We start from the raw sequence: 22,103 nt of genomic DNA on the forward strand, positions 1-22,103 counted from the left end.
AGTGAAATCAATGGACAAAGAAAGCAGTCAGATAGATGATAAATAAATAGGACTAATATTCAAATTTAATGGAAACTAATGAATGATGGATAGTAAACAACTGCATGCACGTTAGTTTTTTGTTCAACTTATCATTGTCTTAGTGCCAGTCATGAGCGCATTTTTTATCAGAGAAAGAAATGCAAGACACTCAATTTGTGATGCAATTCTGGATAAGAGTTTGTGGACTTCCGAAGTGTGAAAGAACTGTTAATTATTCACATCATCTAAAAATCAGTGTTCACTCCAAAGCTATAATTATTGTAAACTTATGCTGTTCATTCCCTTATCTACTATACCATACTACCACATTATATCAACAAAAATAATCAGTTTCTGAAACTACGATATAACTGGATGGATAATAAATTTACTCACCAAGTGGCAGTAGGAGGAAACATCAATAAGAGGTAATGAAGTGTGCAAGCTTTCGGAGTTATTGGCAACTCCTCCTTGCAGAAGGGCTGAAGGAGAAGTAAGAAGAATGAAGGAAAAAGAGAAAGTTATGGAAAAGTCACCCAGAACTGCAGGCTGAAGACTTACCAGAGAGAACAAGAAGAAAGGACTGATTGTTGGTGACTACACTGGATGAGAAAAACATGAGAGCTTAAAGGTGGAGGTTAGGGCAATATAGAACACATTACCAAGAAAATATTGTGCAAGAGTTAATGCGAGTTGAAAGTTAAATGCATTATACATGTTAGAGGTGAGGGGGGGATAGGCAGGTTACAAAACAAAAGATATAGAAAACTAAAAGCGAGTGAAGAAAGGAGTAGTTACTGAGAAGAACTGCTGAGACTGAAAAAATTAAAGTAAATTAAGGCCAGGTAGGTCACAAGAACCAAGTACATTAACACCAGTTCCCACATGTGGAGTTCTGAGAAACTGGTGTTGGGGAAGAATTCAGATGGCATGTGTGGTGAAACAGGTACCAAGGTCACAACTGTTACGTTGTACTGTTGCCAGTAGGTACACACTGTCTATGCCCATTCGTCCTAATGAATAATTTGGCGGTAATAAGTTACACCATATTAAAATGCCACACAGTGTTTACATAAAAGCTGGTGAATGATGTGTCGTTTCACAGGTGGCTCTTCTGTTGATAGCATATGTTTTACCAGTTACTGGGCTTATATAGTTGGTGGCGGGAGGGTGCATAGGGCAACTATTACAGTGGATTAAGTTACAGAGGAGCATAAGGTCTGAGCAAGATATTGCGAAGATTTCAGGTGCGGAAGGATGGGGGGTGGAGAGCTATGTTAAGTTTAGAGGACAAACTGTCAGACAGAATGGGCCTATGGCATGATTTCAGGCAGTCATAGCCTTGTTGATGTAGCTCATTTATAGGTACATTCAAGATCAGGATAATACTAAGTGAAAAGAGGTACCTAAGTTGATTTTTGGAGGGATCAGCGATACTAGGACTGAAAGTGATGCCACCGGAAATCTGCTTTTCGATGAGGCTGGTGAGATAATTATTCCAGTGTAGGCTGAGGTGAGAATGGTGGTGTATTGCTGCAAAGAGTCTGCATTTGAACAAATACATTTGTCTGTATACGGGAGGGAATGTTTGACATGGAAAGGATGGCAGCTGTCAAAATATATATACTGTTGTTTGCTAGTGGCTTTAAAATGAACAGACATGTGTCGCTAACACTTGGTGAGAAGAATGTGGCATGAAATTCAGTATAAGCCAATTTGAAATTTAACTGGGAGAATGAATTTAGAGGTTCCACAAATTTAACAGATCAACCTCACCATGAGTCCATATGGCAAAGATGTCATCAAAGTATATAAACCAAACCAGGGGCTGAAAACTTATGGGTCCCAGGAAGAGCCACTCCAAGCAACCCATAAAAATGTTGTCATAGGAAGGAGCCATACTGGTTCCAATGGCCATGCCCCTGATCATAATTCAGTTGTTTAAGATGAGCAGGAAGGAAGTCTTAGGCTTGGATCATTTGGGTGCTGGATGAGGCAATGTTCTGCAGCAGACAGATCGTGTACATGGGGGACATTAATACAGAGGGAAGTGGCATCAACAGTGACAAACAAAATGTGTGGTGGGTGTGGGAAAGGCACAGATTTCAGATTATCTAGGAAATAGTCAGTTTCTTTAATACAGGAGGGGGTCTTTGTACTACAGGTTGCAGGCATTTATCAACTATAATAGATACAAGTTCTGTGGATGCTTTGAAGCCAGGAACTATGTGATGAACAGGGTGATTTGGTTTGTGGATCTTAGGAAGAGGTAGAAGGTAAAGGAGTGCATGGTTCAGGTGGGGTAAAAGTTCTTTGGATTGAGGTTAGACCTTGTGAGGAGAGTGAGGTTTTATGGAGGGACTGTAGGTCAGTCTGTATCACAGGAATGGGGTCTTGATCGCCAATGCTGTACATAAAGGTGGCATAGGTCCTCCGTTAAATATCCCGTCAGTCTAGCACCACATTGTCCATTGGGAGGATAATGAGCAAGTCTTCAGTATTTAGGAAATAAAGAGCCAGAGGACAGGTTAGGGTTATGTTGTAGGAACCTCAGCAAGGATTATGAACCAATGCTGGATCTTAGGAATTCTTAGAAGGTTTGGAAAGGGTGATTTTGAGGTAGTGATGGTGGAGCAAATTGGGATCTTGGTCAGAAGTGTTCAAGGCAGGGTTCAATGTCAGGTTTGTTGTTCGAAAGCAGCACAATTAACTGCAGGACAATGGAACCAGGATGGCTCCTTCTTATGCCAACCTTTTCATGGGTCTCTTGTAGGAGGCATTCCTGTGACACATGGGCCTTCAGTGCCTGGTTTGGTTTATATACATTGATGAGATTTTTGCCATATGGACTCATGGAAAGGCTGACTTGTTAGAAGTTTTTGGAATCTCTAAATACATTCTCTCCATTAAATTTTCCATGGTCCTATTCTGAATCCCATGTCACTTTCCTTGATGTTGCTTTCATCCCTACTGAGGGTAAGCTATTCACTTCTGCTCACATTAAAACAACTAACAAACAACAGTATTACTTTTTCACAGTTGTCATCCTATCCATGTCAAATGTTTCCTCCCATACAGCCTTGGCGTTCGAGGCAAACATATTTGTTCTGATGAAGACTCTTTACAACACCTTTCTCACACCTCCACTAGGCATAATTACCCCACTAGCCTATTGTGGAAGCAGATTTCCCAAGCCATCTGCTGATCCCTTCAAAAAACAACTTATTTTACCTTGTCACTAAGTACTATCCTGGTTTTGAATGTATGATTGGTTGGTTGGTTGGTTTGGGGAAGGAGACCAGACAGCGTGGTCATCGGTCTCATCGGATGAGGGAAGGATTGGGGAGGAAGTCGGCCGTGCCCTTTCAGAGGAGCCATCCCAGCATTTGCCTGGAGTGATTTAGGGAAATCACGGAAAACCTAAATCAGGATGGCCGGACGCGGGATTGAACCGTCGTCCTCCCGAATGCGAGTCCAGTGTCTAACCACTGCGCCACCCCGCTCGGTTTGAATGTATGAATCAGATTCTTCGATAAGGTTATGACTTCTTAAAATCATACCCTGAAAGAGGCCCAGTCCGTCTGACAGTTATCCCACTACACTACAATAGCTTTTCACTGTCGCTGACCCCCTCTTCTCACCTCACAACTTCCGCAATATCCTGCTCAGAATCTATGCTCCTTCTGCACCCATTTCCATACACTATGGCTCCTACCCCTGTAAGACATACCCTATGCAACCTCCTACCATCACCTAAACCAGCCCAGTAGCTGGTAAAACATATACAGTAAGAAGCCAGTTAACTAAACTTGGGTCAATCAAAACCCAGGTTATCTGAAACAACTCCACAAATCTTAATAATAAAAGGAACCTGTATTGCAGGGAAAAATGATTCGAGGTAAGAGTGTGCTGAGATGTGGTTAGCTGGTAGAGGTGAGTTAGGTAGCACTGCACTGTGCTATGAAGTGGAGAGCCACCTGTGAAATGACACGTCATATACCAGCTGTTATGTTAACACTGTTCGACCTTCTACAATGGTAGGATTACACCAAGTTATTGTTTAGGATGAAAGGGCATAGAGAGAGGGTACATACTTATCCTGTTGCAGAGTAAGCTCTAAATATAACAGTTGTGACCTCGGTACTTGTTTCACCACACATGCCATCTGGATTCTTCACCGACAATTTCTCAGAGCTCCACAGGTGAAAACTGGCATTACATGTCCTTGGTTCTTGCCCTCCATCTGGCCTTAATTTCTGTTAATTTCCTAAGTCTCAGCATTTCTTCTTGCTAACTATTCCTTTTTCACTCCCTTAAAGACCTATCTACTTTTTTTACTGCATTCCATCTCTACTTCGCTTTCCATTCTTATTAACTCTTGCACGATGTTTTGTGAATAATCTTTGTCTTCCTTAGTACCCTATCATCCACCTTCAAGCTGTAAGGTTTTCCTCACCTGGTAGTCTCCAACAATCAGTATTTCCTTCTCATCCTGTCCGATAAGTCTTCCCCAGGCCCTAAAAGACTTTGGTGTAACTCCCCCATCTTCTAAATCTTGCTTGTTCTTTTCCTTCATCCCTCTTCCTTCCCATTCAACCGTTCAGCCAGGAAAAAGTGTTATCTCCTGTCACCACTTGGTGAGTAGATTTTTTTTATCTAACCAATTATACAAACACTGTTATCCAATCAAATCATTGTCAGATAATTTTACGATGTGTAACACCTACTCTCAGCTTTTGCTGTCCAAAGTGAGCAAATACTTTACCACATTTTTGTTCTACAAACTGAAATTAGTTTTCTTAACTCCAAACAAAACAGCGAAATAAATTATTCATATGAGCTGTAATGCTGAGTTTAACACTAGTTTTGCGTTCATCATAACAATTTAACTGTCAGTTTTCTATTGTGCCTCATTTTTATTTTGAAACTCCTACTGCTTGCCTTAAAATCACTGGAATCAATTTACTGCACCTTTTGGCATCGACAATGCATATACCATTAGTGGGCACAAAGTGTACATGGCTCCAGGTACCCAAGTTAGACAAACTTAAGTAATATTAAGAACTATAATACTGAGGTCTATTACATATGATTTCCTCTTCCAGAATCAGAGTTTGACAAGCAGATATCTATATCATTATCTTCCAAATTGCATTCTTTAGGTCTATAATAATCATACTGTTTACCATTCAACACTTTCTCTGTAAAATAAGTCTGTCCCAACACTTGAACAGTCCTGCTCTCTTGGGGAAAAAGTAAAGCATAATTCAATCTAACACTCCTGAATGCTAAATAACTTGACGAATTGGTCTTAATTACTTTTCCGCAAATATTTGGTCAGAATTATATTGATCTGTACAGGCAAAACTGGGCTCAGCAACAGCAAGGTTTTCATCTTCTCTGTCACACCCATTTTTAAAAGTGAAAAATGTCTCCTGGCACACATACTGAACAGCTGTAGTAACAGACTCATCTGCATGAATGTGCATCAAGTATGAATGAAGTCAGATACACAATACAAGATGAATTTTCTTGAGGCAGTGAAGGTGTGACATTTGTCTAATCAGAGTGTTTCATGTAGTGTATAATATGACACAAAAACAAAACAAGTCACCTTTTTTAAAAAAAAAATCCAGTTACTGGTTTTGAGCCGATTTGGCTTATCTTCAGCACAGAAATCTCTCTTCAGTTACATGTAGTTTTTAGTACATTATGTGTATCATTTCACAGAAATAGCGTGTCCTTGCTTGAGCATGCACCTAAGATCAAATTCAATACGCCGTTGATGAAGACGATGATTTGAGCTGAAACATGCATTAAAAATTTGCAGCATACAATAAAGTTTGTTTCATTACAAATGTTTACACTTTTAAAACATTCCACTTCACTAAACAAGCAAAAGTGTCATTTACAAAACCAAGTCACACGTGTGTACACTTCGAAATAAATGCATCAACAACATCCTATACTAGGAAGCATTTAACCACAGTTACCAGAAAAGCAACTGTTGTCCTAAAGAACCACATTTTTGTGCAAGTGATCTGACAGGAGATCACTGATATAGTTAAAATAATGTTGAGGGACGAAGCATTGCACAAAAGGGCAGGAAACACATTGGTATAAATCATGAAGACATGTAATTATATTATGGTGCCAAATAAAAGTCTTTTCTCCAAACGACAAGAATTAAATTTACAGAATAGCATAACTTGCTGTAATATATATTAATTTTCTGGCAACCAGTTTCAGTACAGCAACATCTTCACGTTGCAGACTACCATTATGTCAGGTTAACGGAAGATTCCTTGTCATCAAATAGCTGATTGTTTACAGTTGCAGTATTGGTCACATATACCATACACTAATCTGTTATCCTACACGTTTTCCATCAGTCGTAAAGTCCAAAACTCTATAATCCACTTCAGTGTTCAGCACACTGTTGGGCTAAAGTTGTGTCATAATTCTGATTACAAAGTAGCTCGCCACACTCTATGAAGAACAGGCTATCTGTCACACTGGACTGAAGAATGTTGCTGGAAGCTTCAACAGCATGGTGGAGCATTTAAATAAGGAGGTATACCTGTTACAGGATGAAGCCCGACATTCAGAGTCACTGGATTGACTTTACAGCATTCAGTTTGGCATTTTGAGCCCAGAACTTGCTCCCAGCTTCCTTTCAAGGCGTAACCTGATTACAGGTTTCATAAAACAGCTTTGTGATTAAAAAGTGTCTGTGGCAGCAGGCAGAGTTGCCAGCTAGTATGCAGTAGCCACATGCCCAAACACACAACCACAGAGAGAGTAAAATGGTCTGTGTTAAAATGTGGTGTTGAAATCCTAACTGATCTACAGAAAAAAGCTGAAGTTAACAACAAAGGGAAGTGTAGCTGGCTGATTAACAAAGAATGTTGAGCCAATCTCCCACCTTGATAACACATTACAAACTTCTCCGAAACAATTTCGGAAGCAAGTCAGGCATTTCATAAAATATTGAAAGTTATACTACATTTGTTTCATTGTCTGCCAAAACTGAGGACAATATCTTTTGCCCTAGTGCCTACATACAGAAGAAAATCAAAATTTGATGTACTGAAATCTGTGTGCCATAAGAAGACACACTGAGAGTCCTCTAAACAGAGAAAGAAGTTATGCAACGTCAGACTGTGCTTTGTCCATAGTTGAGTGAGGTCTTCATCTCTCTTCAGTGTATAGCAGTAGGTACCCAACAGCCAAATGGTTGATTTAAACAGCCACTCTTTTCTACATCTACACTCTGAAAACCACCATGAGATGCATGGCAGATGGTACATCTCATTGTACCATGTATGTATGCATTGTGAAAAGAATGCTTGACTGACTCTTTGTGTACGGTAATTATTCTAATCTTATTCTCACGGTCCCTGAGTGAGCAACAAATAGGAGGCTGTAGTACATTCCTAGAATAATCATTTAAAGCTGGTTCTTGAAATGTTCTTAATAGACTTTCTCTAGATAGTCTGTGTGTATCTTCAAGAGTCTTCCAATGCAGTTCCTTCAGTATCTCTGTGACACTGTCCCATGGATTAAACAAACTTTGACCATTCGTGCTGCCCTCCTCTGTACATGTTCAATATCCCCTCTTAGTCCTATCTGGTATGGGTACCACACACTTCACCAATATTCTAGAACTGGTTGCACGAGTTATTTGTAAACAACTTCCTTTGTAGACTGACTGCACTTCCCCACTATTCTACCAATGTAACGAAGTCCACCACCTGCTTTACTCATGAGTAACTCATATGATCATTCCATTTCATATCCCTACAAAATGTTACACCGAGTTATTTGTACACGTTGACCAATTCCAACAGTGACTCTCATTGATACTATAGTCATAGAATACTACATTTTTTCGTTTTGTGAAGTGAAAAATTTTACATTTCTGAACATTTAGAGCAAGTGTCGGATAGACCGCCAGATACAGAGCACCTCATGTTCCTGCTGCTAATAAGGTGAGTACACCGTTTGTTTGTTATATATTTTTATGAGTTTTCAATAAGAGTGACTTATTTACAGATACCTGTGTAGTTACTAGATTATTTTTGTAATTTCTCGTGTGCTCAAGTGCTTACTAGACCCAAGCTTTTAGTTTAATAACAGTGTAGTGTACAGTACCGCCATTGCTATCGACCATTATATCGACCCTCATATCGTACAGGCTTTTGTTTGTTTTTGTTAATGTAGCTCAGTGTCATTTAGACCATTAGTGAGAGAGCACTTCAAATTCCTGGAGCTAGTAAACAAGTACACGGTTTGTTTGTTACATATTTTTATGAGCTCCAAACAGGAGCGAGGGCAATCCTTCGCTCACAGCTCCAGGCTGTGTTGGCTTCCGTCACACAACTTGAGGCTGCTGCCAAGGAGCATCACTGTGGGGGGTCAGATGCAGGGATGCGAAGGACGTAGAGCATGTCCCACGTGTCACCCAATCGTTCCACTGCTGCGGCCAGCCTGGGTACTACCTGCACTCAGGTTGACCCCTAACCTGTGGTCAAGTGGTAGATTATTCCAAAGTCTGGCAGGCAGAAAAAAGCTTTCCGAGGAGCTGATCGTAGGGCCTCCCTGGTTGGTTTGCCGAACAGGTTTCGGGTGTTACCTGTTGCTGATGATGTCTCTGAGCCCGACGTAGTCGTCCACCCTGTTTCAGAGGAAGCTTCTCGGCCCGCAAGGTCTGGGCATTCAAAGAGGGTGGGGGTTTGCTGATAGTTGGGAGCTCCAACGTTAAGTGCATAATGGGGCCCCTTAGGAACGTGGCTGCCAAGGAGGGGAAGGAAGCCAGTGTGCACTCCGTGTGCATATAGGGGGGGGGGGGGGAGTCATTCTGGATCTGGAAAGGGCGCTTCCGGATGACATGAAGAATACAGGGTGCAGCCAACTGCAGGTGGTGGCTCATGTCAGTACCAATGATGTGTGTCGCTTTGGATCAGAGGAGATTCTCCCTGGTTTCGAGCAGCTAGGGGAAATGGTAAAGACTGCCAGTCTTGCTTGCGAGATTAAGATGGAGCTCACCATCTGCAGCATCATCAATAGAATCAACTGTGGTCCTTTGGTGCAGAGATAAGTGGATGGTCTGAATCAGAGGCTCAGGCAGTTCTGTGACTCTGTAGGCTGCAGATTCCTTGACTTGCGTCATCAGTTGGTGGGTTCCCAGGTTCCGCTTAATAGGTCAGGAGTCCATTACACACAGAAAGCGGCTACATGGGTTGCAGGGGCTGTGTGGATGGGACTGGAAGGTTTTTTAGGTTGGAGGGTCTCAGGGAACCACAGAAAGTGCATCTGTCTAAAAGGGGACAGGTAAAACACAGTAAGTTAGTACTAGAAACGATCAGTATTGTAGTTGTAAACTGTTTTAGCTGTGTTGAAAAAGAACCAGAGCTTCAAGCCCTACTAGAAAGCACTAAAGCTCAAATAGTTATAGGTACAGAAAGCCGGCTAAAGCCAGAAATAAGTTCAGCCGAAATTTTTTCAAATGATCTAACAGTGTTCAGAAAGGATAGATCAAATACAGTTGGTGGTGGAGTATTTATTGCTGTCAGAAATAGTTTGCCTTGTAGTGAAATTGAAATAGATAGTTCCTGCGAAATAGTATGGGTAGAAGTTATACTTGACAATCGGACTAATCTATTCATTGGATCGTATTACCGACCCCCCAATTCAGAAGATATATTTGCTGAACCGTTCAAAGAAAACTTGAGTCTCATTTCAAATAGGTACCCCACTCATACAGTTATAGTCAGTGGTGGCTTCAATCTACCCTCGATATGATGGAAAAATTATATGTTTAAAGCCGGCAGCAGGCATAAAACGTCATCTGAATTTGAATGCTTTCTGAGAAAATTATTTTGGACAATTAGTTCATGAACCCATTCAAAGCGTAAATGGTTGTGTAAACATACTTGACCTCTTAGCAACAAATAATCCTGGGCAAATAGTGAGTATCCTGACAAATACAGGGATTAGCGACCACAAGGCAGTTGCTTGTAGGCTGAATGCCGTAACACTTATAACCATCAAAAAGAAATGCAAAGTATATTTTTAAAAAATGATAAAAATGCTCTTGACACCGTTTTAAGAGAGAATCTTCACTCCGTCCGATCTGGTCATGTAGTGTAGAAAAGCTGTGGAATGATTTCAGAGAGATAGTATCACCAGTAATTGAGAGATATATACCACATAAATTAATAAGTGATAGTACTGATCCGCCATGGTGCACAAAACAGGTCAGATCGCTGTTGCAGAAGCAGTGTAAAAAGCATGCCAAAGTTAAAAGAATGCAAAATCCCCAAGCAGGCAAAGTTTACAGAAGTTTGAAATATAGCGCGTACTTCAATGTGAGATGCTTTTAATAATTTTCATAACAAAAATCTGTCTCAAAATCTGGCAGAAAACCCAAAGAAATTCTGGTCATACATAAAGCACACCGGTGGCAAGACGTAATCAATACTTGCGCTGCGTGATAACAATGGTGAAGTCACTGATGACAGTGCCACTAAAGCAGAGTTATTAAACACAGTTTTCCGAAACTCCTTCACCAAAGAAAATGAAGTAAATATTCCTGAATTCCAATCAAGAACAACTGCCCATATGAGAAACATAGAAGTAGATATCCTTGGTGTCGCAAAGCAGCTTAAATCACTTAATAAAGGCAATACTTCTGTTCCAGATTGTGCACCAGTCAGGTTCCTCTCAGAGTATGATGATACAATAGCTCTGTATCTAGCAATTAACTACAACCGCTTGTTCACAGGAAGATCCGTACCTAAAGACTGGAAAATTGCTCAAGTCACACCAATACCCAAAAAGGAAAGTAGGAGTAATCTGTTGAATTACAGGCCCATATCACTAACATCAATTTGCAGTAGAGTTTTGGAACATATACTGTATTTGAACATTATTAGGTACCTCGAAGAAAATGATTTATTGACACATAGTCAGCATGGATTCAGAAAATATCTTTCTTGCGAAACACAACTAGCTCTTTATACTCGTGAAGTAATGAGTGCTATCGACAGGGGATGTCAAATTGATTCCATATTTTTAGATTTCCAGAAGGCTTTCGACACTGTTTCTCACAAGCATCTTCTAACCAAACTGTGTGCCTATGGAATATCGCCCAGTTGTGCAACTGGATTCATGATTCTCTGTCGGAAAGGTCACAGTTCGTAGTAATGGATGGAAAGTCATTGAGTAAAACAGAAGTAATATCTGGCATTCCCCAGGGAAGTGTGACAGGCCCTCTATTGTTCCTGATCTATATTAACAATATAGGAGACAATCTTAGTAGCCGTCTTAGATTGTTTGCACATGATGCTGCCATTTACCATCTTGTAAAGTCAACAGATGACCAAAACAAATTGCAAAATGATTTAAATAAGATATCTATATGGTGCAAAAGTGGCAACTGACCCTGAATAAAGAAAAGTATGAAGTTACTCACATAAGTACTAAAAAAAATCCACTAAATTTCGATTGTGCAATAAGACACAAATCTGAAGGTTATAAATTCAACTAAATACTTAGGGACTGCAATTACAAATAACCCAAATTGGAACAATCACATATATAATGTTGTGAGTAGAGCAAATCAAAGACTGCAGTTCATTGGCAGAACACTTAGAAGGTGCAACAGGTCTGCTAAAGAGAGTGCTTACACCACGTTTATCCACCCTATTCTGGAGTATTGCTGTGCAGTGTGGGATCCGCATCAGGTGGGACTGACCGATGACATCGAAAAAGTTCAAAGAAGGGCGGCTCGTTTTGTATTATCATGAAATAGGGGAGACAGTGCCACAGACATGATAAGTGAATTGGAGTGGCAATCATTAAAACAAAGGCATTTTTCGTTGCTACGGGATCTTCTCATGAAATTTCAATCACCAATTTTCTCCTCCGATTTCGAAAACATTCCGTTTGCATCCACCTATGTAGGGAGAAATGATAATCACGATAAAATAAGAGAAATCAGGGCTCGCACAGAAAAATTTAAGTGCTCATTTTTCCCGTGCGCCATTTGAGAGTGGAACGGCAGAGAGACAGGTTGAAGTTAGTTCATTGAACCCTCTGCCAGGCACTTCATTGTGAATAGCAGAATAATCATGTAGATGTAAAGTTGTCATTCTCTGCACCATGTTGAAATCTTATCAATATCTGACTGAATATTTATGCAGTTTTTTTCAGATAGTACTTCCTTACAAATAACTGCATCTGAAATGGTTATGCAACTTCTTTCAGATAGTACTTCATTATAGATAACTGTATCATCTGCAAAAAGCACAATTTCACTAATAATTTTGTCTGCAAGGTCATTAACATACAACACGAACAGCAAGGGTCCCAAACACCCAACAAACTTCTCTGGGATACACCCAAAGTTACTTCTACATTTGACGATGACTCTCCATCCAAGATAATATGCTGTGTCCTACCTACCAAAAAGGCCTCAATCCAGTCACAAATTTCACTAGATACCCCGTGTGATTGTACTTTTGACAATAAGCATACATGTGATACTGAGTCAAATGCTTTTCAGAAATCAAGAAATACTACACCTACCTGGTTGCCTTGATTCAAACTTTCAGTACGTTATGTGAGAAAAGTATGAGTGGGTTTCACATGATCAATGTTTTCAAAATCCTCACTGGCTGGCATTGAGGAGGTCATTGTGTTTGAGCTCAGAATATGTTCTAAGATTCTACAACAAATCAATGTCAAGGATATTGGATGGTAGTTTTGTGGATCACTTCTGCTACCCTTCTTGCAGATGGAAGTGACCTGTGCCTTTTTCCATGAACTGGGCACAGTTTCCTCTTCATGATAGATTATACTTAAGAGGGGCTAACTGACCTGGGAATTCAGTATATAATCTGACAGGGATTCCTTCGAGGCCTGGAGCTTTGTTCAATTTTAATTATTTCAGCTGTTTCTCAACACCACTGAGACTACTTATTTCATTCACCTTTTCAGTGGTACAAGTATTAAATTGCAGCAATTCTTCTGGGTAGGAACATTTGAAAAGGGAGTTAAGCATTTCAGCTTTTGCTTTGCTAGCCTCAATTTCAGTTCCTGCCTCATTCGCTAGGGACTGGACACTAACTATGGTGCAACTAACAATATTCTGCCACAGTAGTTATTGAAGGCATCACCCACTGCTCTCCTGACAGCCAAATGAACTGTTCTACTGGGTACATATCTACCAGGTGAATGGTCAACTATTCTTTTAAACTTGAGCCAGAGTTCCTCTACATGTCTCTGCCCTGTGCTGAAAGTTTCAAGCTCCTCATTGGGAATGGCACTCTTGAATTTTTATCTAGTTTACTGAACATATGTATATTTATGATTGTTTTAGTTGTCCTTTGTACCTAAGTAATCATTGCTGCCACAACCATGTCATGGTCACTTATACCAAATTCAACATGAACATTCTCAAAGAGGTCAGGTCTATTTGTTGCCATTATATACAATATATTTCAATCTGTTATAGGTAGTTTTCAGAGAAGGCATTCAGTAAAGTTTCATAAGATATCTTATCACATCCACCACTAACAAAACTGTAATTTTCCCATCTGACTGTTGGACAAATAAAGTCTCCACTGATGATTACAGTATGATTGAGGAACTTGCATACAAGTGAACAGAGGTTCTCTCTAAAGTTTTTTGTTATGTCAGGAGATGAGTCTGGTGGGTGATAGAAGGATCCAATTATTTTATGCCCACCCCCGATACTGAGTCCTGTCCAAACAATATCATATGCTGCTTAAATTTCTATCTTGGTGGATCTGAGTTCGTCTACTGTGACAAATACACCACCTCCATTTCCCATTTGCTTATCCTTATGACATACACTTAAATTTTCCCAAAAAACCTCACTGCTATCAATTTCAAGTTTAAACCAGCTTTCTGTACCTAGTGTTACGTGAGCTTCACTGCTTTTCATGAGTAATTCAAACTCTAACAGTTTGCTGCATATGCTTCAGCACTTTATCATTAGGATTTTAACATTCTTGTGCAACCCCCCCCCCCCCCCCAGTCGGCTACCTGAATAGCAGTCTTTGATGTGTAGTGTGCACCTGACCTACGTAGGGAGATCCTACAGTTCTCAACCCAATCATGCAGCCTTGCTTGTCACAGAACCTCCAAAGTCTCTGGTTCAGCCCTTACACTCCCCACAGAACCACAGGCCACAATCAGTACTGGAGACAAGCTGCAAATTATGCACTTTGTTGAAACTCCATACACACGGCTGGTCTTCTCAACTTTTTCTGATAATCACTGGAATGATCCAAGAATGACCTCAGAGCCTAGACGACAGGCATCATTTGTTTCAACAAGTGTCACAATCTGCAGTTGGTTGCACCCTGCTCCCTCAATGGCTGCTGGAATAGCCTCTTTAACATGCTGAATGTGGCCCCCAGGCATACATACTGAGTGCACCTGGTGTACTTTCCTGTCCTTTGCTGCCATTTCGTGAAGGGGAACTTTCACTCCCTGTACGTTTGAACTGCCTATGATTAATAGATCCCCACCCTTCGTGTTTACCTCCTCCTGACACCAGACAAAACAAATTTCCCCAAAACAGGTGAAGTGAGTCCCAATGGTTCAAATTTCAGTTTCACTGAAAGACAGTCTCTCAAATTTGTTGGTTAGGGGGATCTGTACAACATCCTGGTACCCGTCCACCCTGTGCAGTATGCCTAGATCTATCATTGACAGACCACTAGTAGCAGTTCCTCCTGCTTCTTTATTTCATTTGTTGTCCTCGGTGTCGACGTACTGTGTTGCTACACTGGCTGAAAAATGGGTTGTGAATTCCAACACACACTACTGTAAATCATATAGCTGACAGGTGCCCAGTTGCGTTTCACAGTACTTTAATTTCTAAGTGGCACACAGTTTGATGATATAACCACGAAGGTACTCAGCAAGGGTCTCAACTTCACAATGACCCCCAGAAATGTGCCCATTTCAGGTTTCGTCAGTGCAGTAGAGCAAGTTGCAGCCATACTTCCACCCAATGTGGCAGAGGAAGTCCGCCGAGAGACTTGCAGGGCACTCACCAATGCCAGGCCTCCAAAATCGAAAATCACATCCGAGGCGAGGCTTGCAGTGAAGAAGCTCCGGGAAGACAACAGTACTGTAGTACTGCCAGCAGACAAAGGGAACTCTACAGTCTATGATAAAGTACGTCAACTTCTGGAGGACACAGCATATAGAACTTTGGAGTGTGGCCCCACTGACAAGGTGGACAAGAAGAGCAGGCCTCTCCTGAAGTAGACAGGGATGCCTGAGAAGATCATCAGACAAATTCAGGCAAAAGCACCAGTGCCACCTAGGCTGTATGGTCTGCCTAAAATACACAAGAAGGGCATGCCTCTACGTCCTATTGTCACTAATATTGGGGCACTTACATATGCAACAGCCAAGTATTTGAAAAATCTGCTGTCTCTGTATGTGGGGAAATGTGTTCACCACATCCGAAACTCTGAAGACATCCTGCAACGCCTCAAGCAACTACGCATCACAGATTTGGACATCATGATTAGTTTCGATGTGGTATCACTGTTCAACAGGGTCCCACTGAGACACTCGCTAGAACTGATTGCAGAAAATTTTGATGGTGCTCTGCTGAACCTGTTCAGGCATACACTGACATCCACGTATTTCCTATACGGGAACCAATATTATGAGCAAACTGAAGGTGTAGCTATGGGTAGCCCACTGTCTCCTGTGGTTGCCAATGTGTTCATGGAGAGATTTGTGGAGAGGGCATTAGAGACAGCCAGATATAAACCCACACGCTTCTTCAGGTATGTGGATGACATCTTCGTAATCTCGCCTCATCGGAAAGACAGGCTCAATGAGTTTCTGGAACATTTTAACTTGTGCCACCCGAATATCAGGTTCACCATAGAACAGGAAAAGAATGGCCAGCTGCCGTTTCTGGATGTACTAGTAAAAAGGAAAGCAGATGGATCAATTGGCCACAGTGTGTATCGAAAACCCACACACACTGATTTATACCTGCAGGCCAGCAGCTGTCACCACCCTGCACAGAAGAACAGTGTTCTTAAGACATTCGTCCACAGAGCACGTGACTTGTCAGACCAAGAAAGTCTACCAACAGAAATATAGCATCTCAAAACAGTGTTCTGCAAAAATGGATATACACTGAAACAAATTGAGATGGCACTCCAACCAGCCACTACACCCCAAGTTCCAGAAGCAGAGCAAGATGAAGCAAAGAAGGTGGCGTATTTGCCCTATGCTGGCTCTATTTCTGCCATAATTAGTAGGAACCTTCGTAAATACAATATCAAGTGTGTTTTCTGTCCATCAAGCAAGATCGAGGGACTGGTGGGGAAAGTCAAGGACGACCTGGGTTTACGGAAACCATGGATTTATAATATACCTTGCCAATGTGGCATGTCCTACATTGGCCAGACAACGAGAACAGTAGCCATCAGGTGCAAGGAACATCAGAGGCACACCTGATTAAGACAGGCAACAAAATCAGCTATTGCTGAACACTGCCTAGAATTAAGTCATGCCATGAATTATGAAGAAACCAAGTTTCTAGCACAGATGCCCAGATTTTGGGATAGTGTTGTAAGAGTCAATAGAGATAAAAATGACCGATAATCTCATGAACCGTTACACGAGGTACCAACTAAGTAGAGCCTGGGATCCTGCTATGGAATTGCTGAAGAAGCAACGGGGACAGCTGCAGCACTCCACAAATAGAAGAACATGGACATGGAGAACGATCCCCATACAGAGTTATGGGCGCACCAGACTGAAGATGGAATGCCCAGGGTCAGGACTGATGGGCGCGGACCACAAACAGAACATCTAGAACCGCAACGGATCGAAAATGGGATGGCAACGCTCCAGCAGATCACAGTGAGCACGAGAGGACCACAGGGGGAACGCCTGGTAACACAGACGGGATTCCAAACGCACCAGACCGAAGATGGAACACTCAGGAGCCTGTCTGGCGGGCGCGGACCGCAAAGAGAACACCCTGGACTGCAGCGGACGGAGAAGGGAACAGCAATGCTCCAGAAGACCACAGCGAGCGGGTGCGGACGACAGAGGGAGTGCTTGGTGAAGGGGGAAGGCCACAGGCATAAATAATGGACCAGGTCCACTCGAGGAGTAGTCTCAGGTTGCACCTGATGAAGGTAACGAGTTACACTACCGAAATATCATGCAAGTACGACGCTGATATCCGGCAGAGCACCCGACAACCCAAGATATTATTACAGGATTGTTTTTCCTACTCAAGCGCATTAACTTAATTTTTCTACCTTTGGAGTTTGCTGCCATTTATAATACCAATTAGAAATTCTGTCTAAGTCATCATGTATCCTCCTACAGTCACTCAATGAAGACACCTTCCTGCACATCACAGCATCATCAGCGAAAAGCCACAGACTGCTGCTCACCCTGCCTGTCAGATCATATATGTACGAGATGGAGTCAAAAAGTAACAGGAAATTTTTAACTTCACAGGGACTATGCATCCGATTTTCAATTCTTTCTTTTTTTTATCTTGCTGGTACACTTTCCGATGTACGTTCGCATCTTTCGCCGTTTCGAGTATGTAGTTTATTGTTAGTCTTCTTGACGAATTTGCTTTTGAAAAAGGTGGATCAATGAATTTGCATCAACGTTTGTTTGAAAAATGGAATACAATGCAGCACCGCATTTGAAATGTTGACTATACATGCGGACGGGTCACTTGCATTACGTCCGAACCTTTCCTGCACTAAGGTAACAAAGTGGTCACAAAAATCGTCGTTTCTCATAATCGCTTCAAGGTATCAAAACAAAGATTTTTGGAAATGACAGCACACACAAAGGTCTATTTTATCATATGGTTAACACTCAATACATTTTTGTAAACGAGCGAGCAGAGTGAAAACAAGACTTCCTATAAATTACACCATGTGGTTTTGTCTGAATTTTCATAGCCAAATAAAGAGAGAGAAACTGGCAAACGGGTATCAACGTGACCGGCATGAGGTCTAGTTTTGAATGAAAATTTTTAACTGCTTCAAAGTTATCAGTGTAAGTAAGAAAAACTTAATTAACAAGTCGAGGTAAAATTGAAATATTTCATGAAAAGCTGCTGCCAATCTATGTAAATGAAGTGTCAAAAATATCATCTGTTCAAGGCGTAGTCTTTTACACATAAAAACATACATTGGTGTGGTATTTAAATGTCAAAGGCTTCCTTCGAATCAAGTACCAGTTAGGATTTTCAAGAGCAGAAGACATTAGGAAGGCAAACGAGGAGTCAGTAAAATCACACTTTCTGAATAAAACTTGAAAATAAAAAAATGAAATACATCGTTCAAATTTTTGATGAAATTATTTGTGTAAAAGAAATAGTAGACCAGAGAAACATTCTACATGCCTTACAATGATGCTTGAAATGATGAACAGAAAATGAGGTGCACCAAACGATTCCCTAATATTTTTTATTTCATACTTCTAGACAACTCATTTCACAAAACGTTTGACTTTCTTTTCAAAACTTTTGTGTGCTTTACTTTTACAGACTATTTAGATTAATTGAAACACTTGGCCTTAACACTGACTGCTGATGAATTACGTTCACAACATCAAATACCTGTAAAATTTCATGGTTCATTGTAATTTATTAGGAATTTAATGTGCGTGATATACTGAGACAGGTGTGTACACTTAAAGATCAAGTACTTTGCCACGACCTTAAATATATGCTTAGTGATGCAGTGTAAAAAGTAGACAAAAAATTTAGTACACAGAATTGTAACCGAGTCAGTTAAAACGTAAGAAGTACCTGGGATCGAACCCAGTACCTTTTCAAATCCATAATCACAAACTGTAACACTATCGCTACACCACAGCTAGCTGTTATTCGCTGTTCTCAATCTGTACACATATTTAGGCTCATCAGTCATTCCTCCGCATTTATCGGCTGTTAATAGCTCTTGATCATGTAAAAACCATTTGTCTTTAATTTATCGATGAGATAGTCGAATGCTCCTCTGCTCGTTCACATGTATTCGAGGAATTTGTCCTGCGGTCTTCGTAGTTGATGGTATAAATTATGAAATTCCTCCCTTTGTAAATTTCATTTATTTTCTTAAGTAAACCTAATTTTGTAGCCTTACTCTTCCGCTACAGTATTCTACAGTTTAGGGGTGTCATTTTATAGAAACAGCTGTTTGGGTCTAAGCAGCCATGTTGTAGCAGGAGATGGTCGCTCGGATGCAGGACATCCAAGTTTTTCGCCCAATGCTGCTGCTTGTCGCTGGAGTGTCACATATCCATACGTTGTTCACTGTCGGCCGTTTCTGTCGCTCATGTAGGGCACAGCCTTAGAGAGAGTGATGAAAACCTCATTCATGAATCAATGAATCAATCATAAAACCAGGTCAGCCCAAGGCATCACCTGCTACCACCAGGGGTAGCGAGTCAGGAAGATTACAGTGTCTGCTGCAGGGTGACTAGGTTAAGACAGTCCAGCAAAATGTGGACCACAATCACATGGCCACCACAATGACAGTGGAGCGGATCGTCAGCCAAGTATGGGCGATGCAGAGCCAGCAAAGGACGATGGAGTCCTTGTCAGAGGCATGCATAGTGGTTTTTTTGGACTTCCACAAATTCATGGTCTCCTTTAGTGCTTGTAGTTTGTTTAGCGAAGTCAGAGTATGCCATTCTTTACACAAATCCTTACAATTTGATTGGATAATACCAATCGAAGTTCTGGTGCTGGAATACCGATCTCAAGAGGCAGCTTGCCGGTAATAAATTCGGCCGGCAAAGGGAAGGAGGGGGGGGGGGGGGCGGCACTGAAGAACCCACAGCTGCCAACCGGCCATCAATAGCCACTAAAAAGAGAGGTATCCTATTCTCTTGTGTATGGAAGATGCTACAGAAGGTGCTAACCTGTACCTGAAAAGTGCAACATGAAAGGAAGTTCTGGATAAAAATCAGGAGTGGGAATCAGAGGCCCCACTCATGTAAGGTGGCGCCATGTGGTGGTATAAGCTGTATGCAAATCAAAGGAGACTGCAACACAATTTTGACACCAGGCACAACCATTCAGATAACAGACTCCAGGTGAACTAAATTATCAGCTGCAGAGTGGCACTGGCAAAAACCATATTGGACTGAAGATAGAACGTCCCAGGATTCAAGAATCAAATAGAGTTTTCAACTCACCATATAGTCAAGTAATTTGCAGAGGGCATTGGTTTAACTGATCAGACAATAGCTGTCCATCTGAAGAGACAGTTTACCAGATTTCAAAACTGGAATGATAACATCTTCTCACCATTGGGAAGTGAATTCCCCTCATGCCATAGATGGCTGAAAAGGGAAAGTGCATGATGTTGGCTAGCTAACAATAAGTAGTGAAGCATTTGAATGTGCATCAAGTCTGGTACACGAGCCATCTCGGAGCAGAGAGCATGGATGCTGGCGAATTCCTACTCACTAAACGTGGTGTTAATAGGTTCCAGGCAACGGAAAACGAAAGATAAAGGGACTCATTCCGACTCGTGTTTGAAACGACCGAATGCAGGCAGATAGTGGACCCATGCTGAGGCCTGGGTGACATGCTGAGCAAAATACTCAGCAACAGAGTCCGGGTTGATGAGAATAACCCATTCAGGGAAATTCCTGGCAACCCGTATGAGGATGGCAGCCAAATATGCACCTGATCTTTGCCCACACCTGTGAAGAGAGAGTATGCAATCCTATGGCAGCAACATACTGTTACAAAAAAATCTGTTTTTGGTATTAACTTAGAAAACAAGCCCAGGTAAAAAGCTGTTTAAAGGCCAGGAGATGGTTGAGAGATGGATGCAATTTGTAGCATTGAAGGGCACAACAGTGGTCGTTAATAGCCGCAGCAATTTTCGGGGGCCCACCATTGAGGACATCCCGAGGAAGAAGGAATCGCTGAAACAGCTGCTGAAAGGATGGTGTGGGTCAAATGGACTCATTAGTGGCATCGTGTCGTGGAGCTGATGGGATGGCAGCCAAGGAAAAGACATCCTAATCCACATTAATGAATGTGTTCAGATGAATGATGCTAAACAAAAGATAAGACACTCAGAAAATGATCCTAGAGGGAACCACATTCCCAATGGGTGTTAAAGAAGAGGGTTTCTTCTCCGGCCAAGGTTACATGAGAGAAGGGAACAAGAACAGCTAAAGAGGAGGAAAGGGAAAGGGGAGAGGATGTAGGTGAGGAGGAGGAAAGGATGCAACAGATGTAAAGGCAGACGTTACAAGGTACCTTGTGGAGACAGTTGAACTTCTGTCAGGCCTAAAAGGAAGACAGACAGTTGAGAGTTTTGGATTCATACCCTGAAGCTTTCTTTCCTTTTATAGATTGGGCACTCTGGCTAGTGAGGAAAATGTGGGCCGAAACAGATCACACACATAGGCAGCAGAGTGCGAGGACTCCCCACATGGGGAGGGCAGCCACAGTCGCCGCAAATAGGTGGCGCCTAACATAGCAAGACACATGGCATAAACAGAGACAATGGAAAGAGCATGTGGGAGGTGGGTATAGGGCTTCATGTTGCAATGTTAAATCATTACTTTACTTTTTCTGGAATTGTATACCCATCAAATGCCAGGATGAAAGCACCAATATCAACACAATTGTCCTTAGGACATCTCTGGACTCACCAGAAGAAATGAACACTGCACCAAACAGATTAGCCCAGAGTTCATCATCAGATTGAAGAAGATGGTTCCTATGGAAAATACTGCCCTGTGTCATAACAACAGACTGGTGAGGAGTACTACTCATCAGGATGTCTCATAAGTGCTCGACAGCACAAAGGGAAGCCGACTGATTGGCAAAAGATATTTTAATACGTAGGGAACTAGATCGCAACGTTCAATGGGAGTCAACTTCACCACCGAACTTATTTTCAATGTGGGGGAAAAAAAGGGCAGTTTGGTAGTGGTAAAAGTTTCACCATCTGTCCTGGAACAAAACAAATACCGGGAAAAGGGTTTCCGTCAAGTGGGCC

General features: G+C 41.6%; 1 protein-coding gene across 3 annotated transcripts in view; it reads right to left on the bottom strand.

The window, feature by feature from the left end:
• The window catches only part of LOC124616732 (RNA-binding protein 25), a 188,277-nt gene that overhangs the window by 161,153 nt on the left and 5,021 nt on the right, over positions 1-22,103 (bottom strand). For 2 of the 3 annotated variants that reach the window (XM_047145094.1, XM_047145097.1), the window contains exon 2: positions 5,636-5,825. The exons of the other annotated variant lie outside the window; for it this stretch is intronic. The gene's annotated coding sequence lies outside the window, so the exon portion shown is untranslated. The remainder of the gene's footprint in view (positions 1-5,635; positions 5,826-22,103) is intronic. 3 annotated transcript variants of the gene reach the window in all.

This window comes from Schistocerca americana, chromosome 5 (assembly GCF_021461395.2).
Source record: "Schistocerca americana isolate TAMUIC-IGC-003095 chromosome 5, iqSchAmer2.1, whole genome shotgun sequence".
Classification (NCBI taxonomy): Eukaryota; Metazoa; Arthropoda; class Insecta; order Orthoptera; family Acrididae; genus Schistocerca; species Schistocerca americana.